This window comes from Dendrobates tinctorius, unplaced genomic scaffold (genome assembly GCF_039654945.1).
Source record: "Dendrobates tinctorius isolate UK_male_01 unplaced genomic scaffold, ASM3965494v1 ptg000175l, whole genome shotgun sequence".
In the NCBI taxonomy this organism is placed as follows: domain Eukaryota; kingdom Metazoa; phylum Chordata; class Amphibia; order Anura; family Dendrobatidae; genus Dendrobates; species Dendrobates tinctorius.
In genome coordinates, this window is record NW_027361842.1 from 6,894,992 (window position 1) to 6,909,256 (window position 14,265).

Sequence of the window (14,265 nt, forward strand, 5' to 3'; positions counted from 1 at the left end):
TGATCTATATTCGTGTACAATGATGTAACATCCATGGTGACAAATCTATATGATTTTTTCCATGTGATTCTTCCCAAAATCCTGATCATATCCGTAGAATCCTTAATATAGCTTTCTAATTTCACCAAGGTAACCTTGCCACCTATATTGATAGAAATTTACAGAAATACGTGGTGAAATTAGAAAGCTATATTAAGGATTCTACGGATATGATCAGGATTTTGGGAAGAATCACATGGAAAAAATCATATAGATTTGTCACCATGGATGTTACATCATTGTACACGAATATAGGTCATGAAATAGGATTACTCTGTATTGAATACTATCTAAAAAGAGACATACAATTGGATATAAGGAACATCAACTTCATTCTGGATGGCCTAAATTTCATATTAAACAATAACTTTTTCACCTTTGATGGTGACATGTACCATCAAAAGTATGGTACAGCTATGGGTTCGAAAACAGCTTGCTCGTACGCTAATCTTTTTATGGGTCCTTTTGAAGACATACATATATATGGAAACAAATACAAGAATGGCTTGGTTTTATATAAAAGGTTTATTGACGACTTATTCCTGATCTGGGACACGGAAGTTGGTGACATGGAGGAGTTTTTCAGTGACATAATTAATAACCACTGGGGGATAAATTTTGAACGAACAATACATGAAGAAAGCATCAATTTCCTGGACCTAACAATTTTCTCTGATGGCACAAGGATACATACAAAAACATACTTTAAGCCTACGGACAGGAATTCATATATTGACTTCAGGAGTGGACATTACACAAAATGGCTGCGTAATATACCGGCCAATCAATTTAGAAGGATTAAGAAGAATTGCACTTCCAAGGATGACTACGCTTCTCAATCTGAAATACTCAGAAAAAGATTCCTAGAGAAAGGATACCCAAAAAAATTGATATCCAGCACACAAAAGCACAGTGGAGAAATCCCGCAAGAAACCCTCCTTATACAGAAAGACAGAAAAGGGACAGAGAAGAACAAAGCATTTAATTTTATAACGACTTATAATAATTGTCACAAGTCAATCAAAAAATGCCTTCATACACACTGGCACTTACTTCTAAGTGATCCAATATTAAAATCCATTGTACCTGATAGACCAGGAATTACTTTCCGCAGGGCGCCAAACATTAAAGGGATAATAGCTCCTAGTAGGCTCAAACAGAAGACAACCACGAATTATGCCAAAGTACTGCAGAAAAAGACATCAAAATGTAGAAAAAATAGATGCCTTTGTTGTCGGAGCATCCAACAGACAAGCAGCTTTAAATCCGCATCAACGAATGAATCCTTTACCATTAAACATGACATGAATTGCTCTACAGAGTTTGTAATTTACCTGCTTGAGTGTCCATGTGGCATGCAGTATGTTGGCAGAACTATCAGACCACTTAATGAGCGGCTAAACAAACATCGTTCAAATATAAAGAGTGGGTATAGAGCACATGGAGTGTCATTCCATTATGACACGTATCATAACAGAGATGCAACAGCAATCAAGATAACCCCGATCGATCATATAGCAGTGAATATACCCAACAGATTCGAGCTGCTCAAAAAACGTGAAACATATTGGATGTTTAAACTGGACACATTAAAACCGAGAGGGCTAAACATAATTTCAGAACTAATATAAATTATAATCCCCCAACCCCCCCCCCCCTCTCTTGGTCACATCCTGAGTGGGTAAGAAAGGCGCACCATAGTAGGAGGAATTCCTGCATCCTTATGTCACACACTTAAGCAAACCTCACTTTATTTTTTCATTCTATCTTTTTTCATTTTATTTATTTTTTCGTCTGACTACTTTTTTGATCGCACAGGTATATCTAAACACTTAATGTCTCACATACACCTAATGACACATTTATTTTGTTTTAATATATATCAAGGTTGGTATCCTATCTGGAATTTCACGGTTCCCTAGTTTGATATGCATAGGCTCATAACAATTTATAATTTTTCCTGATAGTACAAAAGACAATGTCATTTATGCCTGCATGGAGACCTGTGGCTTTCCTGGGGACTAGAACCCAGGTGCGCTAGAACAAAAGTCACACGTTTCATGGGTGACACCACCACAATTAATATATAAAATAGTGACCATAACTATACGGAAGATGATAGATACTTTCTTCAGGCCATTTTTAATAATACGATTATATAATAGTAATTTTTAGATAATTCTTTATTGATAATAAATAATAAAAATAAAAGTTTTTTAAAAGCAGTTAATTTTAGAAATAATCCATTTTATTTAATAGTGGCATCGCTCCTTGATTCCCTCCTACAAAACAAAAATAAAGAAAATTGTTCATTGCAATTTTTTATAATAATTTTTTAACAAACCATAGTATCACATATTTAACAGGATAGTTTTGTGAAAAAATAGTTCATAGAACCTATGTTCCAAAGGCACTGATACCAGCAGAACGGTGGCGCTCAACATAAGTCACAAGAGAAGACAATGAAACCAGTAAACAAATGGGTTCTACTACCCTGAAAGTCGGGAGATAATGTTTTTAAAAAAATTTTTTTTGTTTTTGCATTGACAGTCTGGATACTTTGGTAATGTTTCCGCTGCAATTTTTATGAAGGTCTTTATATCATTTTACTGGTAGGATTTTTATGTACATTTTAGCAAATATTTTGAAGGATTTTCTTGTTTTATTATGTTATTTGTGTGAAATTGTGCCAAAAATGCTGGCCCCTACCCCAGTGATGACCATTATGACATCATATGTAAACAGAACACACCCATAATTGCTAATGGAAGGGGCTATAAATTCCCTGCTCCTATGGCTGGTGTAATATCCCTGAGGAAGGTGCCAGGAAGGGCGCCGAAACGCGTAGGAAGGAATAAAGAAGTACTTTGTTACTACATCTTGCATCCCAGGTGATTTTGTGGATTCAGCAGCACGGACTGTGGCACATCTTGCTTCCCATATTCTCTGGCATCTGCTCAATGCTGACTTTTATTTCCCATTGACTTGCATTGGGGTCGGGTTTCAGACAAAACTCCGACTTTTTTTGCCATAGTCGGACCAGTTTCATCCGAAACAAATTTTGTTTCATTTGGGTTTCACGAAACCCGATCCGACCAAAGTCGCTCAACTCTAGTCATCGCCGCTTACCATCTTGGTGGAGTACTCAAAGTTTTGGAGGATGGTACATATGTCTGACATCCATGGCCACTACTGAGGACTTATGTGTGGAATCTGATCTGAATACCGACGGCCTTGGTGATGCTAGTAGTCAACAACTGCCCTCTTCTGCTCACAAATCCTTTCCAACATCTGCAATGTAGAGTTTCAATGCGTGGGGACATTACACACCAGTCGCTGAGCCAGAAGCTTCAAACGCTGCTGAAGTACGGCAAGTGTGGCGGAAACTGTAGCTGACTTTCTAAACTGGGCACACAGATGGCATACTTTGACAAGCAGATCCGGCAGCTCCGGGTAGGTTTCTAGAAACCGCTGAACAACGAGGTTAAGCACATGGGCCAGGCATGGTATGTGTGTGAGCTCACCTCGGAGCCAGCACCAGGTTCCGGCCATTGTCACACACGACCATACCTGGCTGTAGGTTCAGTGGTGTCAGCCACAGATCTGCCTGCTCTATCAGAGTTGTCCACAACTCTTCAACGTTGTGCGATTTGTCATCTAAGTAAGCATAGTAACTTCCGCACAGCCTATTGCTGCTTGGCTGAGGCAGTGCTGCAGTGCTTCCAGCTTGTGACTGATGTGGTCTTTTCGGAGATGGAGGAAGAGGAGGAAGATGAGGTGCAGGATCTGTAGACTGTGGGGGTAACCCCGATTGACGTAGGGCCTGCAATCCTCGGCATCGGGAGGATGTGTTCCATCCCAAGGTCCGACTGGGTCCTGGCTTCTACTATATTAACCCAATGTGCTGTCAGTGAAATGTACTGTTCCTGCCCACAAGCGCTTGTCCACGTGTCCATGGTTAGATGGACTTTCCCAGCAACTGCATTGCTGAGGGCACGGCTAATGTTGTGGGCCACTTGCTTGTGTAATGTGGGGATGGCACACCGGGAGAAATAGTGGTGGTTGGGACCCAGTACCACGGGATGGCTGCCGCCGTCAGGTTGCGGAAAGCTTCCGTCTCCACGAGCCTAAAAGGCAACATTTCGAGTGCAAGCAGTAGCAAAATGTGTGAATTTAGTAGTGTCGAGAACTGAACGCTGTGTTGGGACAAGGACGTGGACGTGCTTGATGATGGTGCTAGTTGAGTGTGTGCAACAACAGGTGCAGGGCAGGAGACATCTTCGCATGCACTATGGACAGGGTATTGGCTTGCACGCACAAGAGCAGAAGAAGCAGTGGTGTCACCCACAGACATTGTTCCTGGACCCTGGTGTTCGGCCCACAAAGTTGGGTGCTTTGCTGCCATGTGCCTGATCATGCTGCTGATGGTCAGGCTGGTAGTTTTGCTACCCCTGCTGATGTTGGCCTGGCAGGTGGTGCAAATGGCATTTTTGGGGTTATCGGCAGATTCTTTAAAAGGCAACCTGACTCAGGAAGACCTAACAGTTGTACTGACAACTTCCGTCATGTTGGTGTTACGGGGAACTGTTGCCCGCCTTCTGTCTGCAGCCACCACACTGCTTCTTCCTGTCTGTTGGGGTGCTATGTCTCCCTCCTCCTATGTTCTGCTGTCCTCAATCTGCATGTCCTGCTGCAAGCTTGGGTCAGTTACTATATCATCCACCTCCTCGTCTTCCACTTCCCACACCCTGGTCCTCCTCCTGACTTTCTGGAAATTGTGTCTCATCATTGTCCACCTCTTGTGACACTTTCACACCATCGCCTTCATGTGACTGTGGCTGCTCAAATATTTGGAAATCTCTACATGTGATCTCCTCTTGCCCCGCTTCAAGGGGACCAGGCTAGAGGCCCAAAACTATAAATGGAAAAGTGAACAGCTCTTCTAAGTGTCTAAATGTGGGATCAGTTGTCTCCAGGCACTCGGCATGGTGGAAGGAAGGAGGATCAGGGTGAGGAATTTGTGGTCGAGACTCACGGCTACTGAGACTTGACCGTGCGTGTGGAAGAGAGTGGGCTGGTGGTGATGGAAAAGTGACTGGAAGCATTATCCACTATCCAACCAACAACTTTTTGAGACTGCTCTGAGTTCAATAGTGGTATGCTGCTGGCATCCCCTAGTAATTGGGATTGGAAGGTCGGGTGAGAAGATGTGGGTGTTTGTTGTGGCACAATTTCAGCTTGCCCACGGCCTCGGCCACTGCATGCACCATCACCATCACGTCCAGTTCCCCGTCCCTTGTCACGCGCCTTGTCCATTTTAGATGGAAGATAATATTTTCCACTTTCACTACAAATGGCTGAATTTTGAGCGCACTGATATGTGATCCGTGTGAAGGACAAACCCCAGTTTCAAATATCTGGCCTGTAGGTAACTTTTTTTTATTTTTCTCAGCAAACTGGTATCAATAACTTGGGTAAGACACTGCAAAAAATTAAATGGAGGCCTGAAATGGCACAATTTTGAACGCACTGATATGTGATCCATCTGACAGACAAACCCCAGTTTCAAATATTTGGCCTGTAAGTAACAATTTTTTTTTCTCAGCAAATGGGTGTCAATAACTTGGGTAAGGCACTGCAAAAAAATGTAAATGGAGGCCTGAAATGGCACAATTTTTAGCGCACTGATATGTGATCCATGTGACCGACAAACCCCAGTTTCAAATATCTGGCCTGTTGGTAACAATTTTTTTTCTCAGCAAACTATTTTTAGTGCTGTAATAAGGAAAGGATCAGTGCGAACAAGCAAATGGAGTAGAAAAATGGTGTTCTCTGGATTGCTTTTAAAGCAAATAATCAGGATTAAGATCCAAAAAATATTCCTTGCACCTAAAACCTGGGGCTATGTCTAGAAATTTCTGTAATAGGCAGAACTGCAATATACATTCTTACTATATGCAATGAATTCTGCCATATACACTGCCTGCCTGTCTAGCACTGATATCTATGCAGCTGGATTAGTCCTCAGAAGGACTGTTAGTTGAGATGGATATGTGTATTATTTGTGGTATACCCACAATAACTACCAAGCAAACACTCTCTCCCTAGCTCAGGAGCAACTCTCCCTACACTGCCTGATTCCGAATCAGACTGAGACGAGCATGGCCGCTCCAAGTCTGATATAGATCTGATGACGCTGTGCGGCCAGTCAATCACTATAATGCCACAGACAACATTTCTGCGGCATTACAGTGTGTGGCAGAAAATCCCTGCATGTTTATTGGCTCTCTAAAGAGTGCCAAACATGCTGTGCAGGGACCCGAGCTCCCACCGAGCAACCCCGGAAATACTCGGTGAGCTCCGAGAAACTTGAGCAGTGAGATGCTTGGGTGAGCACAGAGTAGTGGTGAGCATGCTCACTCATCACTACTTACCATGTGTCACTGAGGCTGCATTCCCAGCTGGGCTGAACTGCAGTTGAATACAACTCTTAACATTCTCCCCTGCTAGCGCTGATCACAATGCGAGCAGGGGAGAATGATGCACGAACAGTAGTGATGCTTCTCAGACACCGGTATGTGTGGTACTGATGCGGCACGCGGTTGCCACACGTATGCCACAAGTGTTACACGCACATATACATGGACTCTAATATCGTCGGTACTGGTTCCAGTATGGGAAATACCAGGATGAGTGAAAGAGTCCTTAAGCATGTGAAATGCATGCTCAATGGTGTTGAGATCTGGTGACTGACATGGCCGTTGTAGTATATTTCACTTCTTTGCATTAAAAAACTCCTGGGTTGCTTTCATAGTATGTTTTCGGTCATTGTCCATCCGTACTGTGAACCACAGTTCAATCAACCTTTCTGCATTGGGTTTAATCTGAGCAGAATGTATCTCCCTGTACAATTCAGAATTTATGCAGCTGCTTCTATCTTCAGTCACATCATCAATATGCAGTAGTGACCAAGTGCCATTGGAAGACATGCATACCCATGTAACATTAACTCCACCATGTTTTGCAAAGGATGTGGGGTGCTTTCGATAATTAGCCGTTCCAAGACGTCTCCATATTTTCTTCTTCACATCACATCGCACCAACAGTCATCTATCACGGTAGTGGTAAAATATGTCTTCATGAAGTGCCAATTTTACCCCTGACTTGAGAAAGATAAATCAAGGTGGAGAAAGAAGCAGATTTCTCTTTCTTAATTTTAACCAAAATGCTTTCGACTATACATATGGTCATTTAATTAAATAAAACTGACTACCAAACGTTTTGCAGACACTATTTATTGATCACAACATAGAGAGTAATTCATTGTTTACAATGCCATAACTTAGTATTTTGTAGCATAACCTCTTCCTTTAATTACCGCACAGTCATTAGGGTATTCAAGTCATCCTGCGGGATCTTGCTCCATTCCATTTGGAAATCTGCAAACAATACATCTTTCTTGCTATGGGTACGGGCCCCAACTCGTCGCCCTAACTCATCCCAAAAGTGCTCTATAAGGTATAAATCAGGTGATTGACTTGGCCATTGCTACAGGAAAGCATTTTTCTTTGCTAACCAATTTTGAATAAATTGGAAGTGTGCTTAGCATTATTGTCTTGCAGGAATTTCCAGCCCCTGCCTACTTTGGTTTTACAATGTGGCAACATTACATTCTCCAATATATCCTTGTACAAGGTAGGATTCATATTTCCATCAATTCTATGCAGAGGGCCTATGGCAGATGCAGAAAAGCAGCCGCAAACCATGACATTTCCACCCTCATGTTTCACTGTAGGTGTTTGATACCTTACATCATTACGTCATCCAATTGGGCGGTATATATGGTGCTTGCCATCACTGCCAAACAGATCGAACTTGGATTCATCCAACCACAACACCTTAGACCAATCTGACTCTTTCCATTGGCTGTGTTCTTTGGCAAACTCAAGTAGGACCTTCCAATTCTTTAAATTTACAAAAAAGAGATCCAGTATAAAGTGCCAATAAAATGTATCCTTTATGTGAACTCATACAGAGTAGTTCACACAAATAATCATACAAAAAATTCCCAGTAAATAAATAAGGTCACTACTTTCAATAGTAGGGGAAATAACCAACATAGATAGACCTAAGACTCATGTAAACAGTGCCCATATAGAATCCTTCCCTATAGCCAAAATAGTTTCCTGTTTCAGGTACCAGCCATGTCCAAATCAGGCTTTTTAAAAAGAGAAATTAGGAAAGCACTTACATTAGTGATGGTCTCCTGTATGTGGCATCCTCAGGCGCCCCAACGCGCGTTTCATCCCTTCGTCAGCATAGATAAAAGGCTTCTTGACTGGAACTTGGGCATTCAACCCTACTGCTCTTAGCCATCGCACCACAGTTTGGTGACTCACTTTAACCCCATATTCTTTGTTCATTTTGTGCAAAATAGGTACAGCACTTTTTTGGACATCAGATACTGACTTTTCCTTAATAATGTGGTCAGCTTTGGAGGAAGTTTCCCATCGTTGTTCCATAACCTTTTTCTTTCTTTATTACATGTGAAACTTGACTCTGAGAGCAGTTGAATTCCATAGCTACTACCTCTTTTTCCCTTTTGCCTGACTTCACTCTCAGAATAATTAGCTTCCTGACATTGGGTGATAAATTTGTCTTTGCCATGTTTTAACTGAAAAATACACACATGAAAAAAATTTTAAGCAAAATTCGACAGCCTATGACAAAATATGCAAAACATTTGGCCCAGCAAACGTTGAAAACTGACACATAAAGGGACAAAACAATGTCAAACACAATTTTCAACTTTATAGCTGACAACCATTTGCTTCCAGTTTACTAAAATCATATGCAAAATAGCATCACAACAACCAGACAAAAGTAATCACACTTTTTACAAAAATGCTAAACTTTTGGTGACAACTGTACATCTGTTATTGTTTTGCTTTTTTTGTATGGAGTAATTGCAACTTAGATTATGGTCCCACGTAGTAGCACCTAAATCAGAATCCACATATAATGGACAATAGCTGCACAGTATTGCCAGTACTGACACTTAGGACACTGACAGCCAGCCCTAATGAGGAGCAAGGGTTGGTGACACAGTTACATCCGCAGCTCTGTATTTGGTCACTGAACCAACACTGGTGCCGCCCCCGTGATTGAGACTGAATGCTGTTGGGGAGAAAAAGGTTAATTTTCCTCCCACAGTATTCGGCTATGTGCAGGCGCCGGGCAGGTTAGTAACACCATTAACCTGCAGATTAAGACTATGTGACCACGTTAGCGTTTTTAAATGCTCAGGAAACGGGTCTCCTTCCCTGAAAACGCTCGTTTTTTTCTGTGCGTTTTTTGCCGTGATTTTTGCTCGTTTTTTGCGCAAAAACCGCATGTTTTTGATGCATTTTTTTCCGCGCGTCTTTTGGACTATAGGAAATAGCCAAAAACGCGGACTTAAGCGGAAATTAATGAACATGTTGCGTTTTTTTACCACTAAGCATTTCCTTAGCGGTAAAAAAACGCATCCATTGGCACAAAAAGGCCAAAATGCATTAAAATGAATGGGATGCTTCTTTTAAGCGTTTTTGATGTGGTTTGACCCTGAAAAACGCATCAAAAACGTTTAAAAAAACGCAACGTGGGCACACAGCCTAAAAGGGATATCCCGGACTCTATAAAAAAAAAAGCAAAAAATGTACCTAGGCAGGCAATTTCAACTTACATGCCTGTTGTGTCTGGCACCATTATTCCTTGGCACAGAACGGTCACAGACCGCTCTTGTCGGGGATTCAGAAACCTCTGCTGACGTCACATCTATAGAGCGGACGCTTGTTTTCTGCTCCACTTAGCTCTGTGGCAGGACCTCCGAGGTCTCTCTGACAGCCAGATCGCCGCTGCTTAACTGGGGGAGCCGGTTGTCAATCAGAATGACACCGGAAGTCCCGCCCAGTCGCGTCAGCAGAGGCTTCTGAATCCCCGGCAGGAGCTGTCTGTGACCACTCTGTGCCAGGGAAGAGCGAATCATCATGCAAAACAGGCAGGTAAGTTGCAATTGACTACCTGTTGGTAGGTTAATAGTGTTTTTTTTTCTGATGACAGGTTTCCTTTAACAAAAACCATAATGCTAACATTAATGTTAGTGTGACATAGCAACTCTGTAGATAGTATACAGTGTAAATGTACAAGTAAATTAATCACTGGTAACATTATACACAGAAATACTGTATAATATATAGTATATATAAAAACCTCAAAAAGAGGAAAAAATCCTCCAAAAAATTCAGATACAAACCAAACAGGCCTAAATGCATCTGCACTAATACAGGGTGCAGCAGACCCAAGTAAATGGCAGCTGCACAGGTGCATAAATACCAAATGAAACAGCCAGCCTACAATCAGGGATTGGCCGTGTGGTACACCAGTGCAGAAGAAATAATCCGCATGTTGCAGTGTTCACACAGGGAATGCAGGGCTTCTGGTTCACAACCTCTTAGTAACACCATATAGGGGGGCTGCCCAGTGCCTACTAGAATGCATCCCGTGTGAACAGAGGCCACAAGTTTGCAGAACCATTTGGGCCCAACTGCACCCTGAAAGAAATATAAAAAGTGCACAATAAACATATCAATATATGTAAGGTATTGGTTGATATTAAAGCCTTAATACGAAAGCTGGCAAACTGCGCCAAAGTTCCTTACACTTGCCAGTCCTCCTCTAACATGAAAACCTCAAAAAGAGGAAAAAATCCTCCAAAAAATTCAGATACAAACCAGACAGGCCCAAATGCATCTGCACTAATCCAGGGTGCAGCGGACCCAAGTAAAATGGCAGCTGCACAGGTGCATAAATACCAAATGAAACAGCCAGCCTACAATCAGGGATTGGCCGTGTGGTACACCAGTGCAGAAGAAATAATCCGCATGTGGCAGTGTTCACACAGGCAATGCAGGGCTTCTGGTTCACAACCTCTTAGTAACACCATATAGGGGGGCTGCCCAGTGCCAAGCTTGAGCTGCAGGTAGCTGCCAGGTACCACTCCAGGGCAGTCCACGGTACTGCAGCAGCTGACCATAGGGGACTAGCAGTGTCAGTAAGGCCATTGAACAGCATCACTGGTGGTATGGTGTTGGTTCAGATGGTACAGGTTCAGACAGTATGACTAATACAGACAGGACAGGTTCAGGTACAGGATTAGGTTCTGGTAGGGAGGATTCAAGATAACAGAACCGACTCTGGTACAGGGTAGCAGAATGGGCTCAGGAACGTGTCGACGAACCAGTGAGTACAAGAGTAACTAAATACTGCAGTTGCTCAGGCACCTCCCTACAGGAATGGGTGCCTTAAATACTTTATGTCACCCATGTATAATCTGGGGACATTTACTGAGTGTGCATGTTATCCCTTCAAGAAGTGAGGAGTGCAAGCCCTAAGCACGCTGCGGGGGGGGCTTGCGCAACATGCGTGAGCAAGGGACAAGGAAGCCACGGCGGGGCCAGAGCAGGAGATGCCACCAAGCAGCCATGATGGCGAGTATGTCAGCATCCCTGCTGGGAGAAAGAGGAGCGATGCAGGGACCCCAGTATTACAAATGCATATGTGGGCTTAGTACAATATTAAAATTACTCTTTGTTCCCCCATACATTAGTAATGTTGCTCTTTATGCTCAAATACAACAGTAATGGAAGACTCCCCAGTGGCACCCAAACAGTAATAGAGTCAACCTTATCTGGATGTACCCATTATTGTAGGAGCCAATCACAACCAGTGTCAGTCCTGGAGCTGAGCAGGCGCAGCAGATGCGGGAATAGCTGCTGTGTCCACTCCGACACTGCATGTGCTCGGCTCATGCATTTACACACACACCGGGACAAGTTTCAGTTCCAGCTGCTCTTTCCTGCTCTGTGTATGCAAGCAATGTCAGTCTACATTGGTGGCGAGAGGTGGCAAATAGGGAGACAGAATGATGCACTTGTTGTCTGGCCACACCAAGGGTACACCGAGCATCCTAAATTGCGTAATGAATAAAGAACAATTTCTACATGAAGAAGGCAGAGAAAACTACACTACAGGTAAGATTTTCTAAGTCTTGTATATGCCTTATATCTCAGATTAGTTAAAATTGAGTTTTGGGGGTGACACACTCTCTTTAATCACAGAGCCTCGATGCCTAAACAAACACCTCACCTATTACAAAGAAATGTAGAGATATTTTTCAGAGAGAGCTAGTCATCACTAGGTTACGGATGTGAGAACTAATCTATTCTCCTGTAAGCATGCTTCACTGGTTATAGAGGAGTCCATTGCTGGCAGTACTCAGCTTGGTGCATACCTTGGCAACCTTAGGTAGAGGAGGCCTCAGGATGCAGTAAACACACAGAAGATTACAATTAGAGATGAGTGAATATTTCAATGTTCAGTTAGGAGTACGATTTATTTGTCGAATATTCGCCGAACACCATTGGAGTCAATGGAATGTGAGAATCATGGGGGAATAGTGGATGAAGGCAGGTATATCTCGCCCAGATACCTTTCCTATGTGGCCTAGTCTGGTCAGTATCTCACCTGATGACTAATGAGCAGAGGACAGGTGGGTATAAAGGGATGCCAGGTGGTGTGTTAGTTGCTCAGCCTGGGGAACACAGAGAGCATGTCTGTGTGAGCGACACTTGTGAGTGAAAGCAGTGCTCATGGTAACCGTGGTTTGGCTGGACGGGAGAAGCCCTACAGTTGGTAGTTAGATTGGACACTGTTTAGTTAGTGCCAGACAGGCAAGGTTTTTGTTTTATGCTTTATTTTTCTGCATGTTTTGCTTTCACCTGAAATATACCTGACCCAGTGTCAGTTATGACCGGATCCTGGCTGTGCATCTGAGTTTCATGCTAAACCCACGTGGCCTTTGACCCCAGCAAAGGCGATCACGGAGCGTTTTATCACAAATTGGTGGAGAATGTGGGCACCACGTTGAAAGTATGAACATGGAGGACGTGGGGAAAGCGCTGGTACAGTCCACCGCCGTGCAGCAAGAAGCTAATTGGGCGATGATGGCCCAGCTGAAGAAGTTGGTGGACATGACAGGTACGGATCATTCGCTTCTCCAGCAGGTGGCGCAGCGCCTGGCGGCCTTACCTGAGGTTAACCCGGAAGCCGAGTCGAGAGTGATTCACGTGAGTCGGTACTGGCAGAAGATGACGACTGAAGATGACGTCAAAGCATACCTGACGACGTTTGAACGGACGGCGGTGCGAGAAAAATGGCCAAAGGCCCGCTGGGCCGGCCCGGTTGCCCCGTTTCTTTCCAGTGAGGCCCAAAAGGGTTATTATGACTTAGAACCTGAAGCCGCGCAGTACTTTGACAAAATGAAAGCCGAGATCTTGGCCCGGCTGGGAGTGACGACCGCTGTCCGTGCACAAAGAGTGCATCAATGGACTTATCAGCCAGATAAACCACCGCGGTCACAGATGTTCAGCCTGATCCACCTGACGAAGAAGTGGCTACAACCCAAGGTGCTGACGGCGCCAGAGATAATCCAGAGAGTCGTCCTGGACAAGTACCTGAGAGCTCTATCGCCAGCCCTGAGGAAGTGGGTAAGCCATGGAAATCCTACGACAGCAGATCAATTGGTGGATATGGTTGAGCGTTACTCCGTGGCGCACTCCGAGACAACGCTACCCCACTTCAGTCTTCATCATCTCCACGTGGAACCGGTAAGACTGTTCCTGGGAGTAGGGGAGAAGGAAAAATCCCTAAGACAGTGGGGGAGGAAAACGGGACTGCCCGCACGGTGAGGGTAACGAACGTTGGTCTAGGCACGGGGCCCGTTAAGTGTTTTCGCTGCCAAGAGATGGGCCACATCGCTGCAAACTGTCAGGTCACTACTGAACCCATGCAGTGCGATGCCACAGACTCTCAAACTTATGCCTTTGGTTGCCTGGGTAGTGAGGGTGAATGCCGGTCAAAGTAAGGTGGAAAAACACCTGTGTGATGTAACAGTGGATGGAAAAAGGGTGGTGGCATTGGTAGACTTGGGAAGTGTGGTAACTCTGGTGAAGGCCAGTCTGGTGTCAGCCCCGACTGGACCATCAGACTAATTTTCTGTAACGTGTGTGCATGGAGACACCTGTTCGTACCTCACTGCGGTCATATGCATTTCAACTTCCTATGGGTCTGTGCAACGTAAAGTGGGACTTGTCCCCACCTTGTTACATGATGTTATCTTGGGCCGGG